This window comes from Herpailurus yagouaroundi, unplaced genomic scaffold (genome assembly GCF_014898765.1).
Source record: "Herpailurus yagouaroundi ecotype Mexico unplaced genomic scaffold, PumYag 77, whole genome shotgun sequence".
Classification (NCBI taxonomy): Eukaryota; Metazoa; Chordata; class Mammalia; order Carnivora; family Felidae; genus Herpailurus; species Herpailurus yagouaroundi.
In genome coordinates, this window is record NW_024412388.1 from 38,272,283 (window position 1) to 38,288,163 (window position 15,881).

A 15,881-nucleotide genomic window follows, 5' to 3' on the forward strand; every position below is an offset into this window, starting at 1 on the left:
GTACTTTGTGAGCTATATGCTTTGTAAATATTTTATCCCCATCTATAGTTTGTCTTTTCAGTTTTTTAAGTGTCTTTTGAAGAGAATTTTTATGTTTTGATGAAGTTCAATTTATCTGTTTGTTTTCTTATGGATTATACTAGGAATCCTTTGCTTAACCCAAGATGACAAAGGTCTTTTCCTAAGTTTTCTTTAAGAGTTTTATTGTGTCACATTCTATATTTAGGGCTGTGATCCATTTCTAAAAACAAAAACAAAAACAAAACAGAAAAAAAAAACACTTTGTTACAACAGTTTTAGATTTACAGAAAAATTGCAAAGATCCTATAGAGTTCCCATGTGCCCCATATTATTTCGCTATTATTAACATCTCATAGTAGTATGGTACATTTATTATAATTAATGAACCAATATTGATACACTTACATTCTTACTTTTTTTTTTCAGATTTCTTAGTTTTTACCTAATGTCATTTTCCTGTTTCAGAATCCCATCTAGTGCAGCACATCACATCCAGTGTCATGTCTCCTGGGGCTCCTGTTGGCTGTCACAATTTCTCAGACTTCCCTTGTTTGTGATTACATTGATGGTTTTAAGAAGTACTGGTGAGATATTTTGTGGAATGTCCCTCAATTGTGATTTTTCTACTGTTTCCCTCATGATTACATTGGGTTGTGGGTTTGGGGAGGAAGACTATGAGGTAACAGGTAATTCTCATCACATCGTATCAAGGGTACATATTATCAACATGACTAGTTGTTGATGTTGACCTTGATCCGTATGATATCACAAACTCATGGATATTTATTTTATACTTTGGGTTATAGTCCAATAGTAATTTATTTATTTTGCTGTTTTTGTTGCTCAAATTGATCAAGCTTTGGCCACTGGGAGCTCTTTCAACTGGCTCCCATGGCATAACCTATTAATATATATATACATACATATACATACACACATATACACATACATATATATGTACACACATATGTATACACATATATATGTATATGTATATGTATATGTATATGTATATGTATATGTATATATATATTTTTTTTGCACTTGGTTTTCTGGGCCCTACAAGCTATTCCAGGATCATCTTGTATATTCCCAGCCCCAGTCCTAGGATCAGTCATTTCTCCAAAGAGCCCTGGTTCCTTTATTGGTGAGTGGTACTAGAAACCAAGAGCTGGACCCTAGCTGTGCTCACTGCAGGGGTGATGTTGTTTTCTTTAGGCCCACCCAACTGATAGGGCAAAGAAATATATGTATACACATATATTAACCCAGATAGACTTCTATCTATACATATTTCTGTATATAACTATCTATATCATATTAAGCTCAACATGAATTCATACTGAGATTTCCAAATCTAATCCATTGCCACAGGAATCTTTCTAGCCTCCTCCCCTTGCTTATCTGTAAATCCTGCTCCAACAGTAAGATGCTTGGGCTTTCGTTATCCTCTACGCATCTACTTGTTCAATTCCAGTATACATGTATAGCACTATTCAGAATTTTTAACCCTTACCCCACTGGGAAACAATTTCATTGATGACAGTTCAGTGCTAACCTGTAGTTCCTTTTACATTTGAACTTATAGACTCCATTGATTTGCAAAGTTACTCAGGTAACTCAGGTACCTTTTCCACCCATCCTCTTGTTTCATACATTTGTAATACAGTTAGATTCCCCTGTCACAATTTATATTCTTTCTTTGGATTATCTGACCTCATAAATTTTTTTCTTATTTTTTCTTAATGTTTACTTTTGAGAGAGAGAGAAAGACAGAGAGTGAGCAGGGGAAGGGTAGAGAGAGAGGGAGACGAAGAATCCGAAGGAAGCTCCAGGCTCTGAGCCTGACATGGGGCTCGAACCCACGAACTGTGAGATCATGACCTGAGCTGAAGTGGGACACTTAACCGACTGAGCCACTCAGGCACCCGTGACCTCCTAAATGTTTTTAATTTGCATACACTGAAGTTTACTATTTATGTTATAAAGTTCTTAGGCTTTTTCAAATGCATAATGCCATGTATCCACCACTGAAGTATCCTACAGAATAGTTATTTTCCCCTAAAAATCCCTGTGCTTCACTTCTGTATCCCTCCTCTCTTCCCCCTGAATTTTCAGTAACCACTGATTATTTTACCGTCTGTAGAATTTTGCCTTTTCTAGAATGTCGTATAATTAACATCAGACAGTGGGTAGCCTTTTCAGACTGGTTTCTTTCACTTAGCAATATACGTTCAAGGGTTAGTTTTTCATGTCTTTTCATGGCTTGATAGTTCATTTCCTTTTGTCATTAAATGATATTCCAATTTATGGGCAGACCACCATTTGTGTATCCTTTCACCTGTTGAAAAAAACTGGTGACTCCTGTTTTTGGCAATCGTGAATAAAGCTGCTACAAACATTTCTGTGCAGGTTTTTGTGTAGACATAAATTTTCAAGTGAGTTAGATGAATATCTAGGAGTGCAGTTGCTAGATTATATAGTTAAGACTGTGTAGGTTTCTTAAGAAACCACCTAACTGTCTTCCAAAGTAGTTGTACCATTTTGCATCCCTGAAAACAATGAATGAGATTTCCCCTGTGATATTGTCAGTTTGGGGGGTTTCAGCCACTCTCATAAGTGCATAATGGTATCTCATTATTGCTTTAATTTGTACTTCCTCAGTGACAAATGAGCGTCTTTTCTTATGTGCATTTGCTACCCATGTGTCTTTGTTGATGAGGTGTCCACATCTTTTGCCTATTTTTTGATTGGGTGACTGTCTTCTTTTCTTTTAATTAAAAAAAATGTTTATTTATTTTGAGGGAGGGGAGGGGCAGAGAGAGAGAGAGGGAGACACAGAATCCGAAGCAGGCTCCAGGCTCTGGGCTGTCAGCATAGAGCCTGACGCGGGGCTTGAACTCATGAACCTCGAGATCATGACCTGAGGTGAAGCCAAACGCTTAACCAACTGAGCTACCCAGGCACCCTGTTCTTGTTTTTTTTTTTTTAATTTTTTAAATGTTTTATTTATTTTTGAGAGAGAGAGAACGAATGGGGGAGGAGGGGCAGAGAGAGAGGGAGACACAGAATCCAAAGCAGGCTCCAGGCTCTGAGCTGTCAGCACAGAGCCCAGTGGGGGGCTCCAACTTGTGAACCGAGAGATCATGACTTGTGCCGGTTGGACGCTTAACCAACTGAGCCACCCAGGCACCCCGCCTGCCTTCTATTTTTAATTTTAATATGTAGATACAAGTCTTTTTATCAGATATGTATTTTTCAAATATTTTCTCCCTTGCTGTGACTTGTTCATTCTCTTGACAGCATCTGTTGCAAAGAAGTTTTACATTTTAATAAATCCCAATTTATCAAATTTTCTTTCATGAATCATATTTTTGGCATTGTATCGAAAAACTCACTGCTAAACTCAAGGTCACACAGATTTTTCTCTTATTTTTCTCTTCTAGAAATTTTATAGTATTGCATCTGACATTTAAGTCTATGATCCATTTTGAGTTAATTTTGTGAATGGTTTAATAAGGACTGTCTGTACGTTTTTGTTTGTTTTGGTTTTGAGGTGTGAGTATATAATTTTCTTCCTTCTTTCCTTCCTTCCTTCCCTCCCTCCCTCCCTCCCTCCTTTTCTTTCTTTCTTTCTTTCTTTCTTTCTTTCTTTCTTTCTTTCGTCTTTCTTTCTTTTCATATATGGACATCCAATTGTTCAAACACCATTTGTTAAAAAGGATTATCCTTTCCCCCATTGAGTTTTTTTACTTCCTTGTCAATGATCGGTTGATTATTTGTATGAGACTATCTCTGGGCTCTTTATCCTCTTCAGTTGATGTATTAATCTCTATGAATCTGTCCTTTCACTAATACCAGGCAGTCTTAAGTGCTGTAGCTTTGTAGCAGGTCTTGAAGTCAGGTAGTGTCAGTCCCCTGACTTGCTTCTTCCGTGTTGTGCAGGCAGTTCTTAATCTTTTGTCTTGCTATACAAACTTTAGAGTCAGCTTATCGATAGCCATAAAATAGTTGGCTAAGATTGTGCTGAATCTGTAGATTCATCAAAAGGGGGGAAGAATCGAAATCTCATAATTTAATGAATACAAGGTTTGCATTTTTGTTACACTTATTCCTGAGGACTTTATATTTTTGTCGCTATTGTTAATAAATGATAGTTTTGAAAAGCTCTATGTGCTAACTCTGCTGCTGGCAGAAATGCCAGTGACTTTGTAATAGAAGTAGAAACAAAGTATTATTCAGAAAAATATGATTTTCTATGTAAAAACCTGAGAGAATATCCCTGAGAGAACTATTGTAAATGGTAAGAGATTTTAACAATTTGATTAATCAGAAAATCAGTTATTAACATTCTGTTTGTGGAACGATCAGATGGATGCTGATGTTACTTGGGGTTATAGGCGTGGGCTCACTGTGAAGGATGTTTATATTGATCCCAGTTCAGTTATTCCCAGTAACGGTGTCATGAAGTTTATTGTACGTGTCTCTTGTGCATATGTACATATATTTCTATTGATCATATGCCCAGAAGTAGAATTTCTGGGTCACAGGCTGTGTTTATTTTTAACTCTGGAAGAAGATACCAAAGTGCTTTCGAATATCGCTCCACCGATCTCACTGTCACTGGCCATGAACATGTGGACCACATTACCCCACATCTTCATCAAACCCTGGTACTGTCAGCCTCTTCCATTATACCCACGGCGGGTATGGGGATCATGGTTTTAATATATGCCTTGTTCTAATTCATAGTGAGTATCTGCCTGTACCTTTTCTTATCTTTGCTGCTATTTGGGTATTTTTTTTTAATGCTGAGACTGTTCAGGTGCCTTGCCTATTTTTCTTTTGGTTTATCTGCCTTAAAAATAAACTGCAGAGGGGCGCATGGGTGACTCAGCTGGTTAAGCACCCAACTCTTGGTTTTGGTTCGGGTCATGATCTCCCAGTTTGTGAGTTCGAGCCCCGGATCAGGCTCTGTGCTGACAGCGCACAGCCTGCTTGGGATTCTCTCTCTTCCTCTCTCTTTGCCCCTCCCCTGCTCACTCGTCTCTATCTCAAAGTAAATAAATAAACTTTAAAAGTGTTTAAAATAAAAAAATAATCTGCATAATTAAAATTCAAAATATAGGGGCGCCTGGGTGGCGCAGTCGGTTAAGCGTCCGACTTCAGCCAGGTCACGATCTCGCGGTCCGTGAGTTCGAGCCCCGCATCGGGCTCTGGGCTGATGGCTCGGAGCCTGGAGCCTGTTTCCGATTCTGTGTCTCCCTCTCTCTCTGCCCCTCCCCCGTTCACGCTCTGTCTCTCTCTGTCCCAAAAATAAATAAACATTGAAAAAAAAAATTTTTTTTTTTAAAAATTCAAAATATATATCTTCAGGATATGAGCCCTTCATCAGTTGAGGTTTTGCAACCAGCTACCCTCCTCCCGTGGTATTGCTTTCACCTGTCACAGTCTTTCCAACCCCACTCTCTCTCAATGGGTATGTTAGACCATTGCAAGAGATCTCGACCATGTAATTTCTCTCTGTTTTAATTCCTTATTTGATGTTCTTGTATATAAAACAGAAATTTCACCATAGATTACACTGTTTATATTTTGCATTTAAGCACTCTGTGTTTTCCAGCAAGTAAAATCTGACGTTTTATTTATTGGCCGGCTTGAGGCCCTTCGTGAACCAAACCTAGCTTAACTGTTGAGTATATGGAACTAAATATATACATGTCCCCCAATTCAGCCTGCTAATATATACCCCATATCTTAGCAGTATCTTTTTTTCCTGTGTCTAGGATACCGAGAAAGAAGGCATATGCCAAAATTTATTTCTGACAGTTTATTGGAGGGGGGCTGCAACCATAGGCAGCAAAAGTGAAGGGGAAATTAGAAAATTAAGGAAGAGGGGCGCCTGGGTGGCGCAGTCGGTTAAGCGTCCGACTTCAGCCAGGTCACGATCTCGCGGTCCGTGAGTTCGAGCCCCGCCTCGGGCTCTGGGCTGATGGCTCAGAGCCTGGAGCCTGTTTCCGATTCTGTGTCTCCCTCTGTCTCTGCCCCTCCCCCGTTCATGCTCTGTCTCTCTCTGTCCCCAAAATAAAAAATAAACGTTGAAAAAAAAAAAAAAAAGAAAATGAAGGAAGAAAGTAGAGGCCTTTATCTGCTTTCTTCTTCCGATTTCCTGCATCTGATTGACCCACGATTATCTCACATTTAACACACCTTTGCATATGAGACATTTCACCCAGGTCCTCTGTGCAGCCGCTGAGGAATCGAGATCCCACCTCCACATTGTGGTGTTTCATTTCAGTGTGGAAGTTGTGGGTTGAACCAGAAGTTCCATGGATCCAGGCAGGTCAGACCCTGACCGTAACTGCGGGATTCTGGAGGTTTTGCTAGAGCTGGCCCGTCCACCCCCACCAAGGAGAGGGCATATAAGTGTTCCCATTAGGAAATGAAGCAACATCTGGCATGTTCATCTGGCATGTGGCCTAGGCCAAGGGCAGAAGGGGCTGAGTGTGGGGATGGGCAGAGCTGGGTTCTGCACACTTTTTTTTTTTTTTTTTTTTTTTTAGAGTAAGTGAGCACGAGCAGAGAGAGGGAGACAGAGAGGGAACCTCAAGCAGGCCCTGCACTGTGAGTGCAGAGCCCGATGCAGGGCTCAAACTCACGAACTGTGAGATCACGACCTGAGCCAAAACCAGGAGTTGGATGCTTAACCAGGTGAGCCACCCAGGTGCCCCTGCACACCTTTTATGCTCTTGTGCACCGCAGCTGTCCTTTAGCATCTGCTAAAGGTAATGAGCCACAGTAAAAGCACAGGAAGGAAAGAGGAAAAGAGATAATCTCAGTGGGTCTGACACCTGTGGTTTGACTAAGTCCTTTGCCCGTCAAGGGGAATTCTCTCAAAAGGCAGGATTTCTAAATGGTCTCTGCTTTTTTTTCTTTTTTCTTCTTTTCTGTGTTACAGTGATTCCTGCTGCCTGATGCCACAATTACAACTTTATTTTCTAGGTGTGATGGAGCCCCCATTTCCCTCTGTATCTGGATATTTTGTGGCCCTTCTTTGCTTCCAGATAGTAGTACTGGCTTCAGGTAGGGACATCTATTCCTTTTTTATGATGTGTTGTGTCTCTAAAGAACAATACTGGAGGTAAATGGGAAAGTTCATCTTCAGATTCCACCCTTCTCTTCTAGTTTTGAGGATAGAAATGAGTGTTACAGCAACTTACAATTAAGAAATTGCTTTACTGCCTTTCTCACCGCAGCTCCGTGCCACAGCCCTACAACACTGCACTTAGAAGAGAGAGGCGAACATCTAACATCTCCCCTCGGGAATCCCGAATTCTCACTGACAAATCATAATAAACATATCACTTCTTTTTTTTTTTTCTTTTAATTTTTTTTTTCAACGTTTATTTATTTTTGGGACAGAGAGAGACAGAGCATGAACGGGGGAGGGGCAGAGAGAGAGGGAGACACAGAATCGGAAACAGGCTCCAGGCTCTGAGCCATCAGCCCAGAGCCTGACGCGGGGCTCGAACTCACGGACCGCGAGATCGTGACCTGGCTGAAGTCAGGCGCTTAACCGACTGCGCCACCCAGGCGCCCCTAAACATATCACTTCTACTTAAGAGCAAACCACAGTCGTTTATGCGACAATATGAATTATAAGTTTAGGAGGACCTCAGATAAAGGAGTTGTTGTGAGCTGGAACCATCCACAAATTTTCCTGAGCACATCAGGCCTTAAGTCTAATAATTCAGGTTCCTTATGGTGAGAGGGATGAAAATTCTTGGCAGAGTCAGGAATGAAGGTGGTGGAGTTGAAAGGAGCAAAAATTAAGAGGCTGGGAGGAGTGGGTCATAGTTATTTACAGCTTCAGAACAAATCATGCCCATGCCTAGTGATTTAAAATGACAACCATTCTGCCATATCTCACAACTTTGTGGGTCAGGAATTCTTGTTCCCCGTGACAAAGACTGAGGTCGCTTGTATTCAGCTGGTGGGATGGTCCAATGGGCCCAAGGCAGCTTCACTCACTTGTCTGGTGCTTTGGTGGAATAAGCTGGAAGGCTGGAGTCAGCTGGGACTGTCAGCTAGATTGTCAATACGTGGCCTTTCTACCATGGTGGTGTCAAGGCGGCCAGGCTTCAGATATGGCAGTTCAGGGCTTCCAGAAAGAATGTTACCAAAAAAAGAAAAAGGAAAAAAAAAAAAAAAAAAAAGAAAAAGGACAAGAGCTGAGATGGAAGTTGCTCATTCCTTAAAATAGACCCAGAAGAGGTTGCAGCTTGTCTTCTGCCATGTTCTACTGGGCAAAGCCATCACAGAACACACAGCTTCAAGAGGAGACATTCCTTCTCTTTTCAGAAAGAGCATCAAAAAAACCTGTGGCCATATTTAATCCACCCCAAATGGACACTGAGAAAAGCAACTGGAATATTCGATAAGTGAAGACCGATTATTGTTCAGCATAGCAGTCCACACGCTGCCTCTGGACAGTGGTCCCTTCGTTAAGTATGGACAGAGCGTCTACTACGTTCTGGCACTATCATCCCTGGAGACGATAATGAGAATTTTTAAAAGGGAATAAAACAGAGACTCTGCATGGCTCACGTGTTAGTGGGCCATGAGAGGACATAAGGACAGGAATTAAAAATATCAGTCGGGGTGCCTGGGTGGCTCAGTCAGTTGGGCGTCCAACTTCAGCTCAGGTCATGTTCTCGCAGTTCGTGGGTTCGGGCCCCACGTCGGGCTCTGTGCTGGCAGCTCGGAGCCTGGGGCCTGCTTCGGTTTCTGTGTCTCCCTCTCTCTCTGCCCCTCCCCCAATTGTCTCCTCTCTCTCTCTCTCTCTCTCTCTCTCTCTCTCAAAAATAAATAAGCATTAAAAAAATATAATGTGGTGATATGTCTTATGAAGACAGTTTAGGTATAACTAGGGGAAATGTTGAATGGATGTTCATCAACATTTTCTCCAAGAAACTGACATTTAAGCTGGGACCTGAGAGACCAAGGAGAAGGCAGTGATGACGGGAGCGTCGGAGAGAATCGTGCTGCTGTCTGAGAGCAAACTTCCAAAGTCAGGAAAGGCTTGGCATCAAGAACCAGGAAGAAGGTTGATGGTGCCAGTGCAGAGGGATCTAGGTGAAGCTTCCAGGTGGTCCCAGTAGGCAGACAGGCTGAGTTCAGCTGCCAGCTTCCCCACCACAGTGAGCAGAGCACATGGAACTGGGCTGATTTCAGATCCAACTCCCAACTGGTTTAGTTGGAGGATGGGAGAGAACTCTCTGGAATAAATACTCACTATTACATGAATTGCACAGTTTTCCTGTGAGAAGGCAAAATGACCCCTGAAATTCACATCGGTGTTCTTGACAGAGGGCAGTACCATTCTTTATTTAAAGGCGGTGACACATGTGAAGAGGCCACCATGCATCTAAGGGCAAGAACAGAGGGGAGTCATCTCCAAGTTACCTTGGCAATGCCATTCAGGGCCATGACCCTGAATTTATGATGGCTGGATCATGAGGAAATGACCTCAAGGCACTTAAAAAATATATAGCTATTTATATTTAAGTGAATGTAATTAAAATTGTTGTTCTTCAGTCACACATATCAAGTGCTCAATAGCCACATGCGGTTAATAGCTACCATTCTGGACAGCACAGGTTTGGAATATTTCCGGCATAGCAGAACATTCTATTGGACCACACTAAAGACTAAACACAGAGACATACTGTCCCACAACAGCTCAGATTTCCAGCTGCCCAAACACTCCCCACCCAATGCTGAATCCTGCAGGCAGATGGGGTCACACATAGGCAGTGTGTGAAGTGCCTCCAAATGCTTTTTACCCTTCGCCACTAAAGGTGAACAGCAGGCCAAGAGGCTGAGATCTGCTTGTTGCCTCACCTTGTGTCCAACTCTTAATACTACCTATTCAGAGGAAGCAATTCATAACAACACATAGATGCCCACAGTAAGAAAACAGAACTATCTCAAACGATCTCAAGTAACTAGAAAAAAGAAAAACAAGTTAAGCATAAAGTTGTTAGGAGAAAGGAAGTAACCAAAATCAGAATGGAAATAAATGAAATGGAGACTAGAAATACAATAGAAAAAGTCAACAAAACTTAAAGAGTTTTTTGAAAAGATGAACAAAATTGGCAAACCCTTAGCCAGACTGAGAAAAAAGAGAGGAGACTCAAATAAATTAAATCAGTAACAAAAGAGGAGATATTACATCCTGATCCCAGAAATACATGAGATTATAAAAGTCCACTGTGAACAATTATACTCCAACAAATTAGATAGACCAAGAAGAAATGGGTAAATTCCTAGAAACATACAACTTACCAAGACTGAATCAGGGTAATAGAATATGAACAAGTCAATAATGGGTAAGGAGGTTGAATCAGTTATCAAAAATCTCCCAACAAAGAAAACCCCAGACCCAGATAGCTTCACTGGTAAGTTCTACCATATATATGTGAAGAATTAATACCAATCCTTCTCAAACTCTTCCTAAGAAATAGAAGAGGAGGGAACACTTCCAAATGCATTTTGTGAGGCCTTCATTATCCTGATTCCAAAGTCAGACGGGGCACTACAAGAACAGAAAATTATAGGCCAATACCCCTGATGAACATGTAAAAATCTACAAAATACTAGCAAACCGAATTCAGTAGCATATTAAAAGGACCATACACCATGATCAAGTGAGATTTACCCTGGGACACAAGCATGGCCCAACATACACAAATCAATAAATGTGATACACATTTTATAAGATGAAGGATTAAAATCATATGATCATCTCAACAGATGGAAAATAAGCATTTGACAAATTCTACATCTTTTCGTGATTAAAAAAAATGTTCAACAAATTAAGTATAGATGGAATGTACCTCAACATTCTTTCATGATAAAAATTCTCAAGAAATTAGATATAAATGGGATGTACCTTAACAAATTAGGTACAGATGAAATGCATCTCAACATAATAAAGACCTTGAACTTAGCCTATAGCTAATATAATACTTAATGGTGAAGAGCTGAAAGCTTTTTTTCCCTAAGATCAGGAGCAAAACATAGGTACCCACTCTAATCTCACCTACTCATATACTACTGGAAGTCCTAGCCAAAGCAAGTCGGTAAAAAAGGAAATAAAAGATATCCAAATCAGAGAGGAAGAAGTAAAATGTCTCTACAAATGAGACATTTCTTATGTAAAGAAAACCCTAAAGATTCTACCAAAAAACTGTTAAAACCAATGAGCAAATTCAGTAAAATTTCAGGATACAAAATCAACATATAAAAATTAGCCACATCTCTGTACACTAAAAGCAAACTATCTGAAAAATAAACTATGAAAATAATCCCATTCACAATAGTATGAAAAAGAATAAAAATACTCAGGAATAAATTTCACCAAGGAGGTGAGCGATTTATATGCAGAAAATTGTAAAACAGTGATGAAAAAAATTGAAAAAGACACAAATGAGAAGATGTGCTGCATTTGTGGATTGAAAGAATTAATACTGTTAAAATGTCCAGCGCTCGCTCTCTTTCTGCCGCCATCTTGGTTCCGCGTTCCCCGCACAAAATGCCTGGTGAAGCCACAGAAACCGTCTCTGCTACAGAGCAGGAGTTGCCACAGCCCCAGGCTGAGACAGGGTCTGGAACAGAATCGGACAGTGATGAATCAGTACCGGAGCTTGAGGAACAGGATTCCACACAGGCAACCACCCAACAAGCCCAGCTGGCAGCAGCAGCTGAAATCGATGAAGAACCAGTCAGTAAAGCAAAACAGAGCCGGAGTGAAAAGAAGGCACGGAATGCTATGTCCAAACTAGGTCTTCGACAGGTTATAGGGGTTACAAGAGTCACTATCCGGAAATCTAAGAATATCCTCTTTGTCATCACAAAACCAGATGTCTACAAGAGCCCAGCTTCAGATACCTACATAGTTTTGGGGGAAGCCAAGATCGAGGATTTATCTCAGCAGGCATAGCTAGCAGCTGCTGAGAAATTCAAAGTTCAAGGTGAAGCTGTCTCAAACATTCAAGAAAACACACAGACTCCAACTGTACAAGAAGAGAGTGAAGAGGAAGAGGTTGATGAAACAGGTGTAGAGGTTAAGGACATAGAACTGGTCATGTCGCAAGCAAATGTATCAAGAGCAAAGGCAGTTCAGCCCTGAAGAACAGTAATGATATTGTAAATGCTATTATGGAATTAACAATGTAACCGTCTGAAAACCAGGACCCTTTTTTGGTGTCTCAAAAGAATAACTGCAGCTTGGTTTGAAATTCGTACTGTTTCTATCATTAATAAAATTATGGCTTCTTGTTGGATGAAAAAAAATGTCCATATTACCCAAAGTGATCTGTATGTATATTATATAAATATAAATATATTTTATATTATACAATGTATAAATATATATAAACATATTGTATGATATATGTGGGAATATGATTCAGTCTTAAAAAAAGAAGGATATCTTGGTATTTGTGGTAACACAGATGAACCAAGGGGCATTATGCTAAGTGTAGTAAGCCAGACAGAGAATGACAAATACCGTATGGTGTCACTTGTATGTGGAACCAAATAGAAATCAAACTCATAGAAACAGAGAATAGAATGGTGGTTGCCAAGGGCTGAAGGATTGAGGAAATGGGGAGCAGTCTGTCAAAGGATACAAACTTATAGTTGTAAAATGAATGAGTTCTGAGTGTGTGATAGGCAGCTTGGTGACTATAGTTAATATACTGTCTTGTATACTTGAACTTTGCTAAGGGAGTAGATATTAGGCATGCTCAACAAAAAAAGGTAACTATGTGAAGTGACAGGTGTTTTAATTAACTTGATTCTGAGAATAACTCCACAATGTAAATATATATGAAATTACCAAGTTATATGCTTTCAATATATTACACGTTTATTTAGCAATTATACCTCAAAGTTGGAGGAAAAACAAAGAGTAAGAGTAAGTCTTGCAGGTGCAAGAGAGAATCTGAAGAGAATCTGAAGAGAAGGCAATGTTGTGGGCTCACATAAAGCAATTTCTGAAATGCAGTGGACTCTCAACACCTCCTCTCCATGCCAAGGGTTTAGGAAACACACGCACACAAATCTCCCCATCCTCTGAACTCATACTTAAAGTCATGATAGTTGTGGGCGTTCACCAGGCACTTGCACCTGACTATCTCTTACAGTCTCTGTTCCTTATGGCAACTCCAGTCCGCATGCTTATTTTCACTAGATTAGGAGAGAGTTGGAGAGACAGAAGCAACATTCGCAAGGTCACACAATAGTAAGATGAAGACCAGAGAATCAAGCCTAGTTTGAGTCCAAATACCTGACCCTTTTCTCTGGCTCCAATTCTAGCTGAAACATCCCTGTGGGAAGGGATCTGATCTCCACCTTCCTCCGAACTAGGAAAGGTGTAGCCTTGAGCTAGGACGCGAGCAAATTCCTGAAGCTAGTGAGGACGGTTTGTCACAAACAGCGCCTGTTTTGCCCAATATCCATTTGTGAGATGATAATGAGCTGTGGTAGACAGATGGACGGACAGTCGCTGAGACTCAGAGAGAATGTGTGGTTTCAAAGGGTAGCGAAATCCAGAAGAAAAATGCACATAGAGATTTAGGATTTCAGAGATTTATAGGAAGTCACAGCAGTTCAAGGAGCTTCAGAATATTTCAGAGATAGTCACAGTGTTCCAGAGAGTTTCCAAAAGTTCTGAGAAATAACGAAAACTGTAGATGTTTGTATATTTTCAGAGATATATTGGGAGAGCTACACAGACAACTGGAAAAAATGTAGAGCAAGATTGAGAGTAGAGAAAATGGAATCAAAGGATTTTTCTAACACTCTGCTTCCTCCATGTCAAGGAACTTTTGACATATTAATGCAAAATGAAAAGCCTCATGAGTCCCCATCTATTTACAGATATTGTATGTAGAAGTTTAGGTTCAAATACAGGGTGAAATGGGATGGGAGCGCACGAGAAAGACAGTCACCCTGTGGTTTCCCTGCCTAGGGGAACAGTGAGGTCGAAGATGCTAAAATGTGTCCTCTTCCTCCCCCCAGTGGCCATTGCCTGTACTGCATGTTCTGAGAAGAGCAACTTTTCCATGGCCTCAGACCCGAAGGGGATGGCGTGAACTACTCTCCAAGCCAAGTTTAAGAGAATCCACATATGACTCTCCCCTTTCTCTGAATTCTGATATGAGTGTAAACAGTTATAGTTGTGCGCATTCATCCTGCACTTGCCAGTTATCACCAGCACGGCGCAAACTATGGGCCAAGTGTTTTATATTCTTTCCTTTAACATTCGCACCAGCCAAGCCAGGTCTCCAAAGCATGGAGCTTAGAAAGGTGAGGCCACTTGCTTAGGGTCACGCAGTTAATAAGCTGTTGTCATTTGAACCTACGTTTTGTCTTACTTCAAATCCCGTATTCTTTTCTCTGTTCCTACCTCTGCTCTCCAGCTAAATTTCCTTAAAGGAAGGAACCCAGTCTCCACTTTATTTTCTCCAGTTACAGGCCAAGTGCAGGATTGGCTACACAATAGAAGCTGTGAATGCTGATGATTACAAACTAATTGATGATTGATTGATCGTTTACCGCTTGACCGTTTATTGATCATTATTGATCAGTGCCCAACTGGAGTCAGCGCCTGGCTAGAAAGCCATCCCAGGCCATGCCAGGTGATTTTCCTCAAACCCTAATAAGTTTGCTGAGGTCAGTGCGATATAGTACATCCTGTTTGCTGCAGGCTAAAAAGGCAATATTTTGCCCATTGCATTTGCCACATCAGGATGGAGGGAAGCCAGGAGTTCTACAGAAATGAGTAAACTTCCTCAGACAATCCCTGCAGGGAGGGAAAGGACTTGCGGTGGAGTCTAGCAGAGAGAGCATTACAAGGCTGACAAGGGACAAATCTCTCCCTTGGAGAGATTTCTTATTTCCAGTTGCTGGGACATGATTCCGACAGGTGCTCACAGGCTATCAGGCTTCTAGCTGCAAAATGAAATCCAGGTGGTGAGCCTGGTCCAGCCTGGGGGGCAGTAGCACTGACCAGGGGTCAGAGCAGTGGGAGTGGCCTGGGGAGCCCCCCAAGAAGAGCCTGGTAAGGGAGGAGGTCCAGCATAGCCATTGGGAGACCTGTGCTCAAACTCTTGCTCCACCAGTCACCTGCCTTCTGATCTTGGGCAAGTGACTGGAACTCTCAGAGTGTCAGTTTTCCCACAAGAAAACTGAAGGTCCTAACTTGCCTTCCATGAAAAGAGAACTAACATTTCCTGATCTCGAAGCCTGAAATGAGCTGTGCTGCTGAATCACACCAAATATAAGCATCAGTGTCCTCTGCCTGAGGTCTGGAGCTCAGCCCAAATTCCCCAACCCCATCTCCTGTCCCCGATGGAATACTATCGTTTGCAATAAACCTAAAAGGGTATGTCGTGTGCCCCTAAGGTTAGTTCCTACTGGCCTGCTCCCTAGTGCCCACTGCACACACAGTTTCTTGAGGGAGTTGAGTGGGAGGAACCCAACCACCACCCTTTCCAAGAAGACCTGGGGCAGGATGACAACGAGGGAAGAGCACTGACCTTGCAGCTGGTGGCTTTGGGTGCCCATCCCAGTCTTGCTGTAAACTCTGCCTAAGACTCTGTGGTCTTGGAAGCTCACGGACTTCTCAGGGCCTTCGTCCCTCAACTGTGAAGTGAGGACAGTGCCCCTGTTCTTTATTTTATTTGGCAAAATCTGAAAATGATATTTCAGAATAAGGCAATTTCACTTGGCGGAAACATTTAGGTTTTACACTCCAGCATCTTCTTTCGATAGGGATTGTTTCTGAACAA

General features: G+C 41.4%; 2 long non-coding RNA genes and 1 pseudogene across 3 annotated transcripts; all 3 read left to right on the forward strand.

Moving 5' to 3' along the window:
- Positions 1 to 490: 490 nt before the first annotated feature.
- On the forward strand, positions 491 to 6,637 carry LOC121027087 (uncharacterized). The gene is made up of 3 exons (XR_005788552.1): positions 491 to 605; positions 6,320 to 6,447; positions 6,587 to 6,637. It is a non-coding gene; the product is annotated as an uncharacterized LOC121027087 (long non-coding RNA).
- Positions 6,638 to 6,692: 55 nt separating this feature from the next.
- LOC121027088 (uncharacterized) lies at positions 6,693 to 8,741 on the forward strand. Of its 2 annotated transcripts, none has more exons than XR_005788553.1 (3): positions 6,693 to 6,732; positions 7,024 to 7,104; positions 8,383 to 8,741. It is a non-coding gene; the product is annotated as an uncharacterized LOC121027088 (long non-coding RNA). The 2 variants fall into 2 exon arrangements; XR_005788554.1 differs by lacking the exon at positions 8,383 to 8,741 and adding an exon at positions 7,278 to 7,382.
- A 2,827-nt stretch (positions 8,742 to 11,568) lies between these two features.
- On the forward strand, positions 11,569 to 12,378 carry LOC121027086 (nascent polypeptide-associated complex subunit alpha-like; annotated as a pseudogene).
- The last annotated feature ends 3,503 nt before the right edge of the window (positions 12,379 to 15,881 follow it).